General features: G+C 47.6%; 1 protein-coding gene and 1 pseudogene across 5 annotated transcripts in view; one reads left to right on the top strand and one right to left on the bottom strand.

The window, feature by feature from the left end:
• The first annotated feature begins 666 nt into the window (after positions 1-666).
• Positions 667-18,682, top strand: part of LPP (LIM domain containing preferred translocation partner in lipoma) — a 688,443-nt gene continuing 670,427 nt past the window's right edge. For 4 of the 5 annotated variants that reach the window (XR_009540714.1, XM_060150264.1, XM_060150263.1 and 1 more), the window contains exon 1: positions 667-766. The gene's annotated coding sequence lies outside the window, so the exon portion shown is untranslated. Of the gene's footprint in view, positions 767-876; positions 931-18,682 lie in introns of those variants that run through there. The other variant, XR_009540715.1, reaches the window with a different exon arrangement.
• LOC132520239 (large ribosomal subunit protein eL28-like) lies at positions 9,472-9,890 on the bottom strand (annotated as a pseudogene).

Consider the following 18,682-nt stretch of genomic DNA (forward strand, 5'->3'; position numbering starts at 1 on the left):
TCCCGCGCCTGGATCTGTGGCGGGCATGACCTTGTAGGAGTCATTTCTCTTCCGAGAGCTCCAGTTTTCCCATGTGTGAAGTGGACGGGTTGGAAGTTGGTCTGGGCCAGCTCTGAACCTCGCTGGGAATCCGGGGCGGGGCTCACGAGGAAGATCTCTGAAGGGGATTCCACGGCAGGATCTCGTCTGCTCAGATTCAGCCCCCTAATCTGGTGCCCTAACAGTGGACGCAGGTTCCCCCATTTTTTCGGCAGCCCCTCGCCCCGGCCGCTTCCTCCTTCTACGTCTCCTTCCTCTTCCTCCAGTGCAGGCAAAACCTCCACAGCTCCCTTTCCCTTCCTCCTTTGCAGTCTCCCCGCATCCCCGCGTCTTCCCTTCCTCCCAGGAAATCAACTGTCGTCAGCGCGCCCACCTTGGGGCAAGGCCACGGCCCGCGGCGGGCGCCCCCTCCCCCGGCGGCGAGCGCAGCGCGGCGCGGCGGCCCCGCGGGCACCCGCCTTCCCATACCTTACATGGACAAATGCGTGCAGGCAAAGTCAGGAATTCAGGCCCCTGACGTCAGCCTCCAGCTCTCAGGGCACCGCACGGGAGACCGAGGGGAGGGGGTGGGGACGGTGGGGAGGAAGGAGGGGGAAAGGCACCAACCAGCAGCCGCTCCAGCCCTGCCGAAGTTTCACTTTTTGTCTGTGGGTTCGCTCCCGGGCCCCGTGCGAGCTTTCCTGGGATAAGTAGCTTTAGCGAGCGGGGGAGAGCCAGGCGCTGCAAGGTAAGGGCTGGCTGCGCGGCCGGGGGCGCGGGGCGCGGTGCGGGGCGCGGGGCCGGGCCTGGGGACAATGGGAGGGGGAGTGCCTGGGCACCTCCTCCTTCTCCGCTGCCTCCGCCTCCAGCCGCCGCCGCCGCCGCCGCTGCCCCGGCCGCCTCCTCCCCGAGGTATTTGTTGCAAATCCTCCTTCCTTCCCCCCACTCTCCGCCCGCGGGCGCCTCGGGAACCCCCAGCCCTCCCCGAGCGCGAGCGCCTCAGGGGTGGCAGGAGCGCGGGGCGCAGGGCGCCGAGCGCGCTCCCGGGCCGGGCCGGGCCGCAGGGCCCGCGGTGCGGAAGTGCCGGCCGCAGCGTAATCATGGGGTGCACGCGTGGGGGAGGGGGACCCCGTGTTTTTTGGGAAGCGTCGACCGGGGGCTGGGCGCGGGTGGAGGCCTTCCCTGCGCGCCCCCTGCCCGGGCTTTTCAGGGCTCCCAGGGGGCGGGGCCACACCCAGCAGCTCCGAGCTTTCGCGGAATCACAGTTGTCACAGTGGAAGGGGCCTAGGAGCCCTCACATCAAGTTCCCCCATTTTCCAGTTGGGGCAACTGAGGCCCAGAGAGGAGGAGAGGCTCCCCAAAGTCGCTCACTAGAGGCTGAGCCATAATTAAAATAAATGGCTCCCGACTCCTAGTTCCTTTTCTCCAAGCAGTTTTCCAGCGCCCACTGTGAGACCGCGCCATGCCGGGTTGTTGGGTCAGATGCATTTAGGGCCCTTACTCTGCCCTCAGGGAGCGTACAGTCAAACCCGAGGAGCCAGACGTGACCCAAGGTTGAAGGTGCTAAGTGCTGGGGAAAAGGCAAGGGTAAAATTTCAAGGGGCTCGGAGAAGAGTTTGGTTTCCTCGTCCCTCAGGAAGCATCAGAGGCTTTGGAAGGATGGGGGGTTTTCTGAAGCCAGCCAGGCAAAAGGAGCGAGGCCTCGTGCGGGAGGCAACTGCAGAGCAGAGAAGACTCAAAATGTGGAGAGTGGGGATGGAGCTCTAACTGTTACTGTGCTGGGAGCACAGGGTTGGGAGGCGTGGGTACAGGAGATGAGATAATCAGTGGAATTGGACCTGAGGGGTGTCTTTGGGACTTTGAGGTGCTGGGGGAGCTGAAAGAGCTTTGTGGCTTCCCTTCCCTTCCCAGTGATCCAATGTCTGCTGGCCCTCAACACAAAATGCAAAAATGTAGGTTCACGTTTGAGCTGCTTTTCTAGGACCAGACTCGCTTAACCTTGTGTCCAATCCCGTCTCTCTTTCCACCTCCTCCCCCTTTTCTAATGCTTGCTTACCAATAAAACTCCTTCTCACAAAGGTGTTAGTGACTTGGCAATAGCTTACCTCCCCCAGCACAAGAGCATTTTAAGAAAGCCTTTAAGCGGAAGGAGAGAAAGCAGCTAACACTCTCCTCTCCCCTGCATCCTCACCCTCCCTGCCCTTACGGATAGGGAAACATAAATAAAAGCCCAGAGAAGATGGGTGCCAGTTCTAAAGCCTACAGTGAATGATGGTAGCCGGTGGGAGGCCAGAACTTCCAGTAGGGTTCTCTGTACCCCATGACCAGCCTTCTTCCTTTCAGGGTCTCTGCCTGCACCAGGCTCAGTGAAAAGGAAGAATGTGTATATATTTTTTTAATCTCAGTATAAGAATACACTTTATTTTTATTTTTTTAATATACAGCAGGTTCTTATTAGTCATCCATTTTATACACATCAGTGTATACATGTCCATCCCAATCGCCCAATTCATCACACCACCACCTCCACCCCTCCGCGGCTTTCCCCCCTTGGTGTCCATACGTTTGTTCTCTACATCTGTGTCTCAATTTCTGCCCTGCAAACCGGTTCACCTGTACCATTTTTCTAGGTTCCACATATATGCGTTAATATACGGTATTTGTTTTTCTCTTTCTGACTTACTTCACTCTGTGTGACAGTCTCTAGGTGCAAGAATGTGTATCTTGCATTTAATTTTTGCAAGGCAGTCCCCCAACACCAACACCCAGGCCTGCAGAGTCTAGAGTGTAGACTCTAGATGCGAGACAGGTAGCCGGGGTTAGCTGTCTGAATGGTAGGGGTGCACGCCTGGGGCCTTTGGGTCAGGCAGCTGCCCAGGGTCTTGCTCCTTGTAAGCAGCGGGCAGGCCTAGAGCCGGCTTTGGGGATTGACAGAAGGAGGAGAAACAGCTGTGGAGCTGGTTACTATGATTGGGACTGACTGAGTAGGACCCTTCTTCGAGTGACATATGCCAGTGGACAGTCAGTTCCAGGCAGTGGGAGATGGGAAAGGAGGCTTCATTATGAAGGTCCTTAAAAATGCCAGGCATGGATATGACTTGATCATTTGAGGGTTTTGAGCAGGCTGGGACATGAGTGAGAGGAGAGGAACTGGCATTGGGAGGCCTTCTGCTGCCCATTCCAGTGAGAGAGGCCATAATCTGGCCTAAGAATATTATCGGTGGGGTGTTGCTCATTTACCCCACGTGTAGTACTGAGTGTCTGTTATGTGCCATTGGCAAAGATGAGAATTTTACGGCAGGTTCCTTATTTTATTGAGGCATATACATTGTACATTGTATGTATTGAGGCATATAAAAAGTACACTTTTTCACATTTTAATATCACTGAAATTGGGTTGTCTTATGATCACAGATGTGTCATAGTTGAGCAGCGCTTCGTTCTAAGTTGATAAGGGTACATCTTACCCTTGAGGGTTAAGAGTTGATAAAATTTGTTGATCGTACCCTTTATGAATGTACGGTGCTTTGAACTTTATAAAAGTTTTCCATCAGATATTCCATTTGAATCTCAAAAGTCCCCTGAGAATTGGGCCTGGTGATCCTGTCATCTCGACTTTACCTCTTGCCCAAGGTCACAGAGCTAATTAGAAATGTGCTCAAAATGACAGCCTAGAACTTTGCCTCTTGATGTTAATGTTTGACTTTACCCTGCTGTGGAGCTAGCATGGGTTAATTAGGAATGGGAAGGTCAAATTGAATTTGATTTCAGAACTATGGCTGAAGATGCTGGAATGATGGTGGGTTTTTTTTTGGGGGGGGGGGTTTGGCCAAGGGCAGAATGTAACTCATGAGGACTGGGAGGATCCCTTAGCCCAGAGATTTGCTGCATTAAATGGAAAATGGGCAGCGAGATAGAAGATGCCAGGTAACATAATAAAACCAGAGGACGGAGCACGCTGCTGTTTCTACACGGAACGGAGAGGAGCAGTGGAGGAAGCACACGGGTTCTGAAGCCTCCCTTCTGTGAAGCAGGAACTGGCTAGCCCTGGGAGTGCAAAGATGAGGAGGACACGGTCCCTGTTCTTGGGGAGCACCTGTGTGTGTGTGTGTGGTGCTGTTCGAGGGCTATGTTTCTGCTGCACTGATGTCGTTCCACCTCAGGGAAGCTACCAGAGGGAGCAGTGTCTGAAGAGAATCTTTAGGGTTATATAGGAATCGCCCAAGTGGAAGAACAACAGGTAAGGGCTGAACCTGTTAGGCATATGCAGACGAATGTAGGGAAGGAGCATGGTGGCTGAGGCTGGTTTTTGCATGGCCAGCATGAACAGGGTGGTGGGAAATGGGAAAAGGGAGGACTTTCATTCTTTGCTAAGTAGATTTAAATTTATCTTGTGGGCTCTGGAGGCCATTAAAGGCTTCTCTACCTAGAGTCTGTCATACAGAGTGAAGTAAGTCAGAAAGAGAGAGACAAATACCCTATGCTAACACATATATATGGAATTTAAGAAAAAAAAATGTCACGAAAAACCTAGGGGTGAAACAGGAATAAAGACACAGACTTACTAGAGAATGGACTTGAGGCTATGGGGAGGGGGAAGGGTAAGCTGTGACAAAGCGAGAGAGAGGCATGGACATATATACACTACCAAACGTAAGGTAGATAGCTAGTGGGAAGCAGCCGCATAGCACAGGGAGATCAGCTCGGTGCTTTGTGACCGCCTGGAGGGGTGGGATAGGGAGGGTGGGAGGGAGGGAGACGCAAGCGGGAAGAGATATGGGAATATATGTATATATATAACTGATTCATTTTGTTGTGAAGCTGAAACTAACATACCATTGTAAAGCAATTATACTCCAATAAAGATGTTAAAAAAAAAAAAAAATAAAAGGCTTCTCTAGAGACCTGCACGAAAACAAGGCTGGGCAAGGGCTCTGGAAGCATCTGTGGGATTAGGTATTGGGATGCTAAGCCCAGGAAGAAGAGTAACGTATTTAGTAAGTGGTTGAGTGGAGCTGAGACTTTGACCCTGGGCAGTAATTAGGAGTCCTAGCTCAGCGTGTGCATTGCTGGGTGGGGACTTTTCCTGGATAATGGCATTGGAAGGCAGCACCCAGCTGGAAGAAACCGAGGCGAGGAAAGGGGAGGTAAAGTTGTGATGCATGCAGGAAGCTTATCTGGGTGGAAATCCATGGGCTTGAAGGTGTGTGTGAAGCAGAGGTGGGGAAGGGAAGAAGGAATGGAATCGTGATGTGGGAGTCTGCTCTAGATGGCTTGGATGTGTGGAGAAAATGGCAGTGCCTTCTTAATGCGAGTCATAGAAATGGGGAAGGACACTGATGCATTGATGAGGACCTCACCTCTCCTGACTTTCTACAAATAGGGTGGGTGGGTGGCCAGGGGGTTAATGGGATTCATGCTTGGAAGCAGGTAAACCACAAAATTGAGGCTAGAAAATGTTTATCTTTCGATCCTTCTTTCTTAATAATAATAACATAATTTAAAAAATTTGAGTACTTACCGTGTACTTATGTAATTCTCATACTGACTTATTAAAGTAGGTTTTATGATTATCAATCTCATTTTGCAGATGAGAAAATGAGTTTGGTTAAATAAGGTTACACAACTACCAAGTGAAATGGCGAGTTTAGAACCTTTCCGTGATCTTCACCGCTCTCTCTCTGCCCACAGAAGGAAAAGTGGAAATTGTCGATGAAAATTAATCAGTCGATCTAAAAAAGAACTGGAAAATTTTATTCGATCCAAATTTGAGCATTATAACCCGGGAAGAGCATCTCAGAACACTCTGAGAACTGTTCCGCCTGTTAGAAGTCAAGGCATGGTTATATCAGCTTTTTGAGACAGAGGGCTGTACATCACGCGATGTATTGATATTATCAACAGTTTACTTAATGCAGATCTAAGCATCATCCTGGTGGGTCATGTGACCCCTGCAACATCAAGAAGGAATGTTATTAAGGCGTTGTCTGGTTGATGCTAGGAGCATGTTGCTCTTGATGGTTGAGCAGGTATTCCTGCCCCTGGGGGAGGTCTGGTCGAATCGTAATGCAGACACTCGATGCGCAGTGCGGGGAGACAGGGGGCCAAAGGGCAGGGAAGCATTTTTATGTTTAAATTTTCTTGCCTTGCCATGAAATATGAATTTTATTTCACAAAGTCACCCCTGTCTTTCAATGTTCTTCCTCAGAATTTAGCTCAGTACCCATTCCTTGGGCCCCAGCAGGACCATAATCCAGGGTTTCCCTGGGCAAGCAGGCTTTTCACTTCCATACTGCTGCTGCTTCAGCCCGGTCTCTCTTGAGATGCTGCCATTCCCTCTACCCTTTGGGTGTCTTCGCTCTGCAAAGCTAACTGGAGAGGACAGAGCTTCTCTAGCAAACATCTGCTTCCTCCCCCCAACATTGCCTTCTCCCCAGTCTCTTGGAGTAATAAGGATTTGAGGTACCCCATAGAGAGGCAGTTGGGGAAACAGGATAACAAAGTAGGGGAGTGATGGAGGTCTTGATCTCAGTCATTGCCCTTGATCCATGGCTCCTGGGACAATGTTCTCCGGAGTCGAGCCAGATAGCTCCTGTTGGATCCCGGCCTTCCCTAGGTCACGCAGACCTCTTCCTCCAAGAAGGCGTTCAGGCTCAGAACTCTGAGGGATCAACTAAGGTTCTTTCTGTGACCTACCCACCTCAGGTGGGTTATTTGCATTTTGATAACTTACAGGTAAGATATTTTCAGGGGCGAGAAGACAGATCCTAGGAATGGCACCCAGCAAAGTAAATAAGACCTTGGCTTTCTTTTCTTTGAATACCTCTCATCTCTGGTACCTTGAAGATGTTTAGTAACTGCTTGTTTACTCATTTAGAATGAGTAACATTTACTGATACAGAAAACCCAGCTAGTGCCATGAAGCCATTCCCAGACTCTTAGCCCCCTTATACCCCACTTATGTGTGTGATCACATGCATCTCTGTCTCTTGTGTTCAGTTCAGCACATCATTCGGGTCCTGAATGATTACCCCATGCCAGACAGAAATGCTGGAAACTGATCTTACAAAGACAGCTAAGGCTCTGTCTTCAAGGATCTTCATTCCAGCCTAGGAGACAGACTGAAATAGAACATGGGAAGGCCCTACTAGAATGATGAACAAAGAAATAATGGGAGCCGTGAGAAATGGCTGACTGACTACCTGGAAGAACAGGAAAAAACGCTCATGGAGAAGAAGACATTGGGTTGGGTTTTGAAGGGTGAGTAGGGGTTATTATGGTGGACAGAGCTTTCTGGGCAGAGAGACCTTGATATACAGGCACAGGCCTGAGGCCGAAGAGTGTTTGGGGGGTGTGTTTGGAGATCACTGAGAAAGATGGGACTGGCCAGGGAGGATTAGAGGGTAAAGGGCTGGCAGCTTGAGCTAAGAATGATGGCAGCGGTGGTGGTGGGTAGGGAACAGGAGGGCTTTTGTTACTTTTTGAGTAAAGGAGGGTGTCGTTGGGTCTGTGTTTCAGAGAACTCTGGTGGCAGAGTGATAGCAGTTCTGGGCCAGAGGCGGGGACACCGCTTAGGAGGCTGCTGCAATGTTCCAGGTCAGGAAACACCGGCCTGCATCAGGTCAGCAGAGTAGAGAGGGAAAAAGTTGTTTACTGTTAGAATCTTATCAGGCAGCTTAGTTCCTATTCTTGTCCTTCCAATTATTTGCCAGCTTATCAGCCTTGACTGGAAAAAGTATGTTATCGGCACCAAAGCTTGTAGGCAGTGGAAGCAACAGGCTGGCAGCAAGTTCATGCCTTAGAATTGTGGGCTGGGGCCTTGGTGGCCAGAGCGACCTGACTCCTCCTTTTGCTGGTGAGGAAACTGAGGCCCCAGGGAAGTGCTCAGTCACACCCTTGTCCGCTGAGCTGGAGTTGGGTGTGGCCCTTACTCCCTTTCCTGCTCTGTTTCAAGGGTGTTTTTCATTCTCTCTCTGCTGAGCCTGGCTGGACACATTCCTTCCCCACCCCACCCCCAGGGGCTTTGCTTGGGAGAATTTGGGAGGGACTATAACTTGGAGATTGTTGTTACTGGGCTTGAACCTTGTTCTTTGCACTTTGAAAACAAAGTGATTAAGAAGGTTCATTTTCAGTCTGAGAGTGCTTTGGGGGTTTCTTTCTTTTTCTGCTATTTATTCCTGTCGCTTGTTTGCCGGAACCAAGCTTCTGCACGATAACTTTAAGGTTCTTTGCCTGTGGCGGCCCCCACCCTCATTCCCCTTTTATTTTTACTTATTTTTGCTTTCCTACAAGTTTTCAGGCTGCCAGCATTAGATCCCTTACCGGGTAGATCCTGCTGTTTTTTCTTTCCATCTTAAACCTGCCCATCACAGCCCATCTCATAGAACCCATTAGCGTTTCGTAGCCTTTGTAGCACTTCTTATGTGGCGAATGCATTTTACGGTTGTTTTTTATTACTTAGCTCACAATTGCCATCCAAGAGATGGGTGGGCAGGATCAATCTTGTAAAAGTTCAGGGGTGAAGGAACTTCCCCTGTGGTGCTTACGTGGTACAGTGAGAATCAGACTCTCAGCTCTAAAGCTCCTGTCTTGTTCCTTCCTTCACTTCTGCTGGTGAGCAGGAGATAATTGATGTGAAAGTCTTTAGCAAGCCCTATACACAGGTGAGAAACTGTTATTATTTCATGGTGTGGTAATTGGTAGCATTAGTTGCCCGTCTGTGACTTTGGAAGGCACCTGAGAATCTGGTTGGAGACCCCAGAGCCCTGAGGATAAGGGCTTCAGATGCTATCATTTCAGCAGTACCATCACCAACTTGGTTTTTGGTGTCAGAAAACAAAGACCTGTGTTTGAGTCACACATTAGCCCTGTGATCTTAAGCAAGTTCCAGAACATTCCTGAGCCTCAGTTACCTTCGATTTTAGATCATGTGATCTATCCCAATGCATCTGTGAGAACCAGACATTTCTCTGACAGTGCTTTAAACATGGCCGTATAGTGTGTAATGTGGCCGTGCAGTGGGTACACGGGGCTAATCCTTGGTGCCCAGCAAGGTGTCTAGCCCACAGGAATGGCCCCTTGTCCTTCTAGAGGAGATTGTGGGATTTATACCCAGGCAGCTCCAAGTTCAAGTCTTAGCCGTGCGACTTAAGGGAGGGTGCTCCCTGAGGTGGTCACGGCCGATCTGGTGTACTTACTTACTCATTTTTAGACTTCTTATTCATGAGGGCATCACTGTTGACAACAGTCACTTTGCGAAGTGGGGCGAGTACCACAGACGTTCACAGGCATTTCCAGCCTATGCAGAGGGATGGTTTGTCACCAGTGAATGGCTGTCCAGTGTTTCTTCTTCTCCGTTGTGATCCTCCAACTCTCTCTTGGTTTTTTAATTTTTTAAATTTATTTTTATTTGAGAAAAATCGGCTGACATCTTTATTGCTTTGGGGAAGGGGGTCACCCAGGAGCTCTTGGTGGGCAGGTCTGCTTCCTCTTCACCGTCACAGGCTTCTGGCAGCGCAGGATGGCGCTGGCTCTCCAGGGGTCGGCCAGGCGCCAATCTGTGCGGTGCTTGTTCTTTTGGATCACGTGCCGGATGCTGCTGCGTGTGGCCCGGGCGTTCTTGTTGATGGTGGTCCGCACATAGGTGGCCGGCTTTCGCGGGCCGCATCACCGCTTCATCGCTACCATGACCCCTTTGCTATCCGCCGGCTGCACACCCACAGTCTTGCGGTGAATGGGCCCGTTGTGGCGGAAGGAGTTGCGGGCCTTTAGGTTACTGGGTTTGGTGCTGTACGTCTCCTTGTTCCTCTTGATCAAGAAGGTGGAGCAGTTCCGGACGACCAGCCATTGCAGGTGCGCGGACATGGCGGCAGCTCCTCTGGTTGCGGAGGCTGCAAAGAGGCAGGCGGGGGGCCGGGCCTCTCTGGGGTTTGGTTTGCGCTGTGTTTGCACTCTGCTTCTAGTGCAGTCGTTGCTTCTTTCCCGGCCTCCCATCGAAGCCTCCAGTAGTTCCCATGGAAAGCTGGTGCTGAGGGGTGGTTCCAGGCCTTCCTCAGAAACTTGTATGGGAACCTTTCACGGGGCAGGTAAGCAAGAGGGTCAGGACAGGGCAGAGTTGTTTCATTGTCCTTTAAGAAGGGTGCTTTGGCCTCATTCCATCCCCACAGTGCCCACAGTGGACACTTTTTCCGCTGCAGCCGTGGTCGGCATTCCTTAGTCACTCAGGCCATCAGCCAGCAGCTTCGGAGAAGATGGCCGTGGGCATGTGTAGTGCGAATTCCTTGGCATTTTCAGGAGACCGCTTTTTGGGCGTTCAGGGAATCCTGTCTTTAATGTTAGTGTCGATTTCCTTGTTTGTAAAAATGGCTGTAGCAACAGTACTTGATGCAGAGGTAGAGGGACCGTACTTTCTGGTTTTGCCAGGACAGCCCTGGTTTATGCCTGTGTTCTGGTGTAGTATATAGAGCGTCCCCTTCCACTCTCAGAGGTATTCTGATTGGAGGTCACCCTACTTGTTAGTACTGAGTGAGGTTGTGTAAGTCAGGGGTCCCCAATCCCCAGGCCGTGGACCGGTAGTGGTCAGCCGCCTCTTAGGAACCGGGCCCACAGCGGGAGGTGAGCGGTGGGCCAGGGAGTGAAGCTTCATCTGCCGCCCCCCATCGCTCACCTTACCGCCTGAACCAACACCGCCACCCCCCCCCGCCCCGGTCCGTGTAAAAATTGTCTTCCAGGAAACCAGTCCCTGGTGCCAAAAAGGTTGGGGACCGCTGGTATAAGTAATATGTATAAGACCAGGACTAAAGTCAAATGTCAACCAATGTCTACTGTTTTTGTCAGAGGAGATGCTAGGTGCTCAAGAAATGTTTGTTCAGTGAACTGCTTTTATAAAGGTAAAGTTTGAGGATGTTTGAAGGGAATGTCTAGCTTGTAGGCAGTTAGACTTTATTAGGTTGATAAAAATGTGTTAGTACCTGTTTAGAATATAAAAAAAACGCCAGGAGAGTGGTATGGATGGAGGGCTTATTGAGTTCTGGGAAGGGCTGGGCCTTGGATTAAACATGGAAGGACAGGAAGGCTTAGTCCAGGATGTGATGGGGCAGCTAAATTGCTCTGGCTACTTATAGTTAAGAAATAAGATTGAATCTCTGTCCATGTGTGTATTTTATATATTTATTTCTGGCCACACCACACGTGGGATCTTCGTTCACCGACCAGGGATTGAACCTGGGCCCTCTGCAGTGGAAGCGCAGAGTCCTAACTACTAGACCACCAGGGAAGTCCTCACGTGTGTAATTTAGCTGGGTTTTTAAATCTATGATTTTCTAGCCGATGGCCCATCTTAATAAAGATCTTTAACTGTAACTGTGGCAGCTTAATGCGGTACCAAGTTCTGTGCCAAGAGGTCACCAGAGTAACTTATTCTTCTAATGAGTTTCCAAAGAATATGGTTCTTGTTTAGTTCCCAGGAAGAAAAAAAAAAAAACAGAAATTAAAAAAACTTAATTGGCACCTAGAGCTTCTGTCTTGTTTGATATGAAAATGAATCATTTACAGGAACTGGAGGAGGGAGTTGCTACCCAGAGGGCAGGGTGTGCCCTGACTTCATGGGAAAGGCAAATTCTGAAGTGACCTGGAGGGTAAGCGGCAACTTTTCTTAGAATGAGGTGAAAGGCAGGTCAGCTTTCCTGTAGTCTGGTTGTTTCCAAACTGGACTTCTCTTCTCGGCTGTAGCAGCTTCACTTCATAGGAAACTGTGAGGGTTCCAGTAATGACAGCTGGACAGGACCCTCCAGATACATCTGTCCATCGATCTGATGTGTTTGTGTGTTCATTCATTCCACACCAAGTGCTGGGTGTACCTGTGAATGAATGAGTGAAACTCTAGTCTGGGCTTGGGGGATGGAAACGTGAATGCGGTGCCATCCCTGCCTCCAGAGGTCATTTAAATAATCAAGAGAGGATGTAAAAGTATATGGAAAAAATATCTGGTGACTCTAATTGAATGACGACTAACTCTAGGGACCCTGGGGAAACTTCACAGATAAAAAGACTATCATTTGATTGGGCCTTGAAGGATGAGTGGGGATTTGTCTAGTGGGCTAGAGGAGGAGGGGGGTCATTGAGCAAGGGAAATAACACGAACAGGTGAGAGCGCATGGCACCTTGGAAAACTGGAGTCGTTGGGGATGGGCTGTGGAGTAGAGAGGCCATGGAAATGAGGGTGCAGGGGTGGGCTGGGATGTGGATTGACAAAGGGCTAGATTGCTGACTGAGGACTTGAGACTGTGCTGTGAAAGGAGCGTCACGTAGGGAAGGGAGATGATTGGATCTGTGCTTTAGAAAAGTGATGGGTCACGGATGGTTGGAGGGGCCTGGTACTGGAGATGGTGAGATGTGCTGCTGTAGTCCAGGTACCAGATAAATGGAAGCTGAAATGAGGTTGAGGCATTGGCTCTGAGGGACAGTTCACAGGTGGAATAGAGGTCACCCAATCTCCTCATTTAAACAAGAGGAAACCCAGGCCCTGAGCAGGTAACACATACAGAGTCCACAGCCCTGGTTCATCATAACCCCCAGGTGATCCATCCTCTGCCCAGGGTAACAGGTACCTAGTTGCTGAGATAGCCGTTTGTCAAGAGGAAGATCTCCATCACTTTTTATCTTTTAGGAGTTCCATGGAATCTCTTAACTCTGAATGAAATTGGCTCTTTCTAGAGTTACGGAATCTGTGATCACTGGAGATATTCAAGCAGTGGCTGATTGGGATGTTACAGTGAAAACTCAGGCAATGGTTGAAGACTTGGTCTAGAATATCTTTGAGGTCTATTAACCCTGACTCTTTTTTTTTTTTTTTTTTTAAATTCCTTCCTTCCTACCTCCTTCCCTCCTTCCCTTTCTTCCTTCCTTGGAGAAGATACTTATAACGGTCTTACCTGGGGTTCCTCTCTCCTCTCTCCATTTGGTTCCTCAGGACGATTTTAGCCAAATTGGACAAAAGGCAGAGAGAGTTAAAAATGGGTGATTAGGCACTGAGAATGGTGGGCCATAGTTCATGCAGAGTCGTGAGGGAATAACCATTTTGGGGGCAGCAAGTTAATACTCACCAGGGAGACCTTTGTCACCTAGGCCAGCCTCCATGATCCTGGTCAAAATGGAATCCACCATACAGTTAATGATGCTTTCGACCAGTCGCCATTTTTATAGTGCTTTACAGTTAATCATGTGTTTTCCTACAAATTACAGGTACATCCTCACAATAGTCCTGTGAGCAGTTATTATTATTGTTCAAGTTTTACTATCAAGAACGTGAGGCCGAGAAAGATTAAATGACTTGCTCAGGGCCCCAGCTAGCCGGATGTTGAACCAGGACTTCAACTTGAGGTTTTTATTTGCACAATTTTAGATTCCTCCTATTCCCAGCCTGCGCAGATCCCCAAGACAGGCTCTAGCTTTATTCCTATTGATAACCTTAAATCCATCGTGGATCCTGATATAAGATAAGGATTTAATCAGTGCTTGCTGAATGAACATGTGAATGAATAATATAAATGAAGTAATAAATGACAACTTGAGTTTTAAGAATATCTTTAGTAATAAAAAAACCTAATTGAGCTCCTCTAAACATTAATTAATCTGTTATCAAAAGACAATGAGAAAGAACTCATTTAGAATACATTTACTCAACTTCATTAAAAAAAAAAAACACGCTAGAAAAGCTCCCACCAAAACTCTTTTACCTGAATACCTCTCTCTGATCTTTTAGGGGACCATAACCCTGATCTTTTTTTTTTTTTTTTTTTTTTTTTTTTTTTTGCGGTACGCGGGCCTCTCACTGTTGTGGCCTCTCCCGTTGTGGAGCACAGGCTCCGGACGCGCAGGCTCAGCGGCCATGGCTCACGGGCCCAGCCGCTCTGCGGCATGTGGGATCTTCCCAGACCGGGGCACGAACCCGTGTCCCCTGCATCGGCAGGCGGACTCTCAACCATTGCGCCACCAGGGAAGCCCCATAACCCTGATCTTAACCCTCCCGGAAGGGCACGTCCACTTCTCCGTTTGTGTACAGTGTTTCCTTCCACTTAATATTATTACAAGAAAAGCTCTTTCTTCTTTTGGCCTGGTCTTTATCTTTTTTATAAATGTATTTTATTTTTTTTATTTATTTATTTTTGGCCGCATTGGGTCTTTGCTGCGCTTAGGCTTTTCTCTCGTTGCGGCGAGCGGGGGCTACTCTTCGTTGCGGTGCGCAGGCTTCTCATTGCGGTGGCTTCTCTTGTTGTGGAGCTTGGGCTCTAGGCGCGCAGGTTTCAGTAGTCGTGAGGCGCGCGGGCTTAAGTTGCTCCGCGGCATGTGGGATCTTGCTGGACCAGGGCTCGAACCCGTGTCCCCTACATTGGCAGGCGGATTCTTAACCACTGCGCCACCAGGGAAGCCCTATATTTATCTTTTATATAACTAAAGATTTGTTGAAATTGACTTTACCCGTGTGGACACTAGGATAGTTTTTAGTTTTTAAAGAAATTTAATACAATTCAGTATGTTAAAACATGCATTGTAAACATCAGTGGACAAATAAATAGCTTTTACTTCCTTCTAAATTATTTCCTGAAGACCTGATTTCTTTGGCACTTCCACTTTCCCGCACATCGGTTACCATTTTGTCCCTTGTGTTTTGTGGTTATGTGGCTATGTATCTTATCTCCTCAGGGATGTAGGAGAAAATGCGTGTATGGCTGGAGAGTCAGACAGGTTTGGGTTCAAATCACGGCACTGTATCTTGATAGTTATATAATCATACTGGTTACTTAGCCTCTCTGAACCTCCAACTGCTCGTCTGTGAAAGAGGATAATAGTGCCTTCCATGTAATGTCATTGTGGAAAGGATTCTGTGGTCAGGGTAGGAAAGCACTGAAGCCTGCCATGTGATCTGCTGAAACATGCTATCATTTCCCTCTTTTCTCTCTTGTCACCCACCAGATGATAAGACAGCCAAGATCCTTTCCTTTGTATTTCCCCACAGAGTATGACCCATAGCAGGTGGACCTTAAATACATGTTTATCAGCTGGCTAAATAAGTTTTAAGTTCTTTCAAAGGAGAATTATAGGCACAAAGTACTGAATAGTTCTATTACTTTTCATGCTGGTTGCTATTCAGCCTCCAGAAAGACTGTACTAATTTGCAGAGTCATTAGCAGTGGGTGAATCTACTGGTTTCTCCATGTCTTCCCTAGAATTTAATTTTATAACTTTATATTTGTCTCTGCTAAATTAATATGTAGGAAATCATATTTCATTATTGTTTCAATTTGCATTCCTTTAATTACTGAAAAAATATCCCGAGAAGTGGTTTAGAGTTTCTGTGTCCCCTTGCGTGAATTCTCAAATGGCAATATTTAAAAATGGTCTGAGCTGGAGAAGGGTCATATGAAAGGGCTAAAAATGTTTAGTGTTTTGAGTTGCCTAAACTTTAGTTTATGTATTCATTCATTCAGTCACTCAATGTTTATTGAGCACCTGCTATGTGCCAGGCACTCTTCCAGGGGCTATGCATACCACAAAGAAAAAAATAAGTGAGTAAAGTCAGCGATCTCCACTCCAGCCTCCTCGTGTAATATGTGTGGTGGCTGAGATCTAGAAAAAAGAGATTAATTACCAAAGTCATTCAGCTTGTTCAGTAGCAGAGCCAACCATTTATTTGAACAGTAATTGTGATATTGTATGTTTTGTATCAGTAGCCTACGTTGAGAAAGCAGAGTCCTGAGTTTTGATTTAGAAAATATGATCACCCGGTTCTTCAGTCTCATATATAACTCCTTCCTAGAGCTCTTTGCCTCTTACATTTACATTCATTCTTAAATGAGCACACTTATGATTATTTAGTTTTTTAAAGATTTTTTTCAATGTGGACCATTTTTAAAGTCTTTATTGAATTTGTTACAATATTGCTTCTGTTTTGGTTTATTGGCCGTGAGGCATGTGGGATCTTAGCTCCCCGACTAAGGATCGAACCTGCACCCCCTGCATTGGAAGGCGAAGTCTTAACCACTGGACCACCAGGGAAGTCCCCAGCACGCTTATTATTAAAATAGGACTAGAAAACAAAATTACCCCATCTAAGCCGTTTAGACCAACTGTATGAACCTTTTTGGACATGTTTTTGGTAAATGGGAAGAAGGTGACATATTTCTCTATCAAATAAAGTAGTCAATTTAGTTTTAATAAGGCAGTTATCTTCAGGTAATAAAAGTTCAACTAACTTGCCGTAACTATCTTGTTTAAAGTCAATTAAGAGCCTCATATACCTCACTTGCTGGGTAAAATTTAATAGAACTTCAGTTAAGCATTTATTGCTTATTTAATTCAAAATTAAGTTAATCACCACAGTTGGTAACAAGCACTGAGTATTAATTAACATTCAGCAAACTATCTTATGAAGTCTAATTTAGATACAGACAGGTCTTGTTTATCCCCATCAGTTTGCAAACACCATTTCCCCACCTCTCACCCCAAAGGGCCTTTGGTTTTCCCATGGCTTTCCTCTTCTGATTTGTCATCTTCATTTTCGTCTGCTTGACACCCAACTTGGGTAAAGGAGGAGGAGAAGAGGTAGGAGTCTATTGTGTTATGGGAACTTCTGGCTTGGGGCGCAGCTGAGAAATTTTTCTGTTCCATTCCATTGCATTGCATTCCATTGCATTCCACTGCATTCCATTCTTCAAGAATTGTTGAACGCATTCTCTGTGTAAGACATTCTTTTGGACACTTAGGAAGATACAGAGGAGGTCATGTTGACATACTTGGTTTTATTTTCTCATCTTAGAAATGAGAGGACTGGATTTAGGGCATTCATTGAACACATATTTTTTGGCCTACATCTTGTAAGGCACTCTGCTGGGTGTCAGAGATACCATGATGATTTAGACAAGGTCCTTGCTGTTAAGGAAGACATGTCGTCTAGTATGAGACGAGCAGTAGTGGAAATATTGGATAAGGTGCTCCTGTAGAAGCTCTGAGGTCCCTTATTGTTCTATGAGAAAAGGTCTTGTCGCCAAGAAAGTTTGGCAGGTTAAACAGAATTAAATGGGTATCTTTACTGTGGGACTTTTCTGAATCTTTAGGAAACTAATGTGCATTGTGACTTCCCGAGAGGTTTGTTCTCAAAGTTTTAGATCCTAGACTCTCTGCATCACCAGCTTTCACCCCGCCCCCGGACGTTTCTTGGTCTTAGTCTATCAATGTGCTTTGGGAAGAGCCACGGTGAGCCATGGATCCTGTCTCTCAGCATCTCAGCCTAGCAGGGGTACTCAGGCATGCACCCTAGTAACCCATACAGGGTTGGAAGTTCTAATATGTATGAAAGGTGTGCAGAAAAAAGTGGGTGATTTCAGACATAGGGACTTTTGGCTGTGATTGAAGGTGTGAAATCAGAGCAAACTTTCCTCATCGAGGAGAGTTGGACTTGCGAGAGAGACACAGTTTGTGTAAGTGGAGAGGTCCGGAGGATTGCTGAAGAGTCATCGGGAACAGAACAGTTGTGAAATTCTGACATGGCTGATTTGGTTGAGCCACCCCAGCATGTGGATACAACTTAGACCAATTTTTGTTATAGCCTAAATCTGGAAAGGTAAGAGGCGGCAGATTTTTTGGTGCAGAACTGTCTGCTCTTTAGGCCTTGTTCCACCGACTGACTGCCCATCTGCGGGTGGGATCCCTTCTGTAAGGCATCCTGACACCGTCTGGGGTAGAGCCTCTGCCTTGTGAAGAGGCGTCTCTGCTTCTTCATTGACAGCTTCAGTCTGGCAGGTCCGGTTTCCATTTGCCTCATCACATCCCACACTCTCCACCTTTCCTTCCAGCCTAGCGTCCCTTGTTCTGATGAGTCACCTGTGTCTGCATTTTTCATTCTTATCCATCTGTATCATCCTCTCCATCTGAGGCAAGCTACCCTTTATATTCTTCCTGACAAGTCATTTACTTCACTTGAAATAGTGCTACGAATTTTCTCCTGTCCAGGAGCAACCAGCAGATGGAACATGCTGGATGAAGTGGAGGATAATCTACAGATCTGGTCCTCCATAGCAGGGGAGATTTGCCCTCAGTTTGGGTTCTTTCAGTACGCACCTTGTTAACCATGTCTGTGCGGAAGGGAGCACGGGCAAAGGAATGGGGAGATCTGCGTTCTATTTCTGGGCACGAGTTTTTCCCCTGTCTGAGCCTCAGTTTATCCATCTGTGAAATGTTAGGTGTAGGCCCAGTGTGCTCTCAGGGTCCTTTCAACTAAACATGTTGAGTGTTAGCATTTGCTAAGTCAACATTTGCTGGAGTCAGTCTGGGCTGTTTGATGAGACATACTTTGGAGCCTGGAAATGGGCAATGGGCAGAGCTCTATGTCCATACATGGGAGGTGTGGTTCTCCTATGCCCAGCCTCCAACTGGATTCATTTTCCTTATATTGCCTGTTACATTTTAGTCATACCTCCTTCTCCTCTGCCACTCAAGCTTACCTATTCTTTGCCAACACTCTCCCTGCTGTAAATGTTCCTCTCCTGTTGCCCAACTGGATAGCCAGCCCCCCCTTAGATTCCTTTTTCCCTTCTGGCTCTGCCCATGGAGGGTGTCCACTCTGGAACCTTCTAAAGACAAATGACTACCATGGTTGGGCAGATTG

The sequence above is a fragment of the Lagenorhynchus albirostris genome, chromosome 5 (assembly GCF_949774975.1).
Source record: "Lagenorhynchus albirostris chromosome 5, mLagAlb1.1, whole genome shotgun sequence".
Lineage (NCBI taxonomy): Eukaryota > Metazoa > Chordata > Mammalia > Artiodactyla > Delphinidae > Lagenorhynchus > Lagenorhynchus albirostris.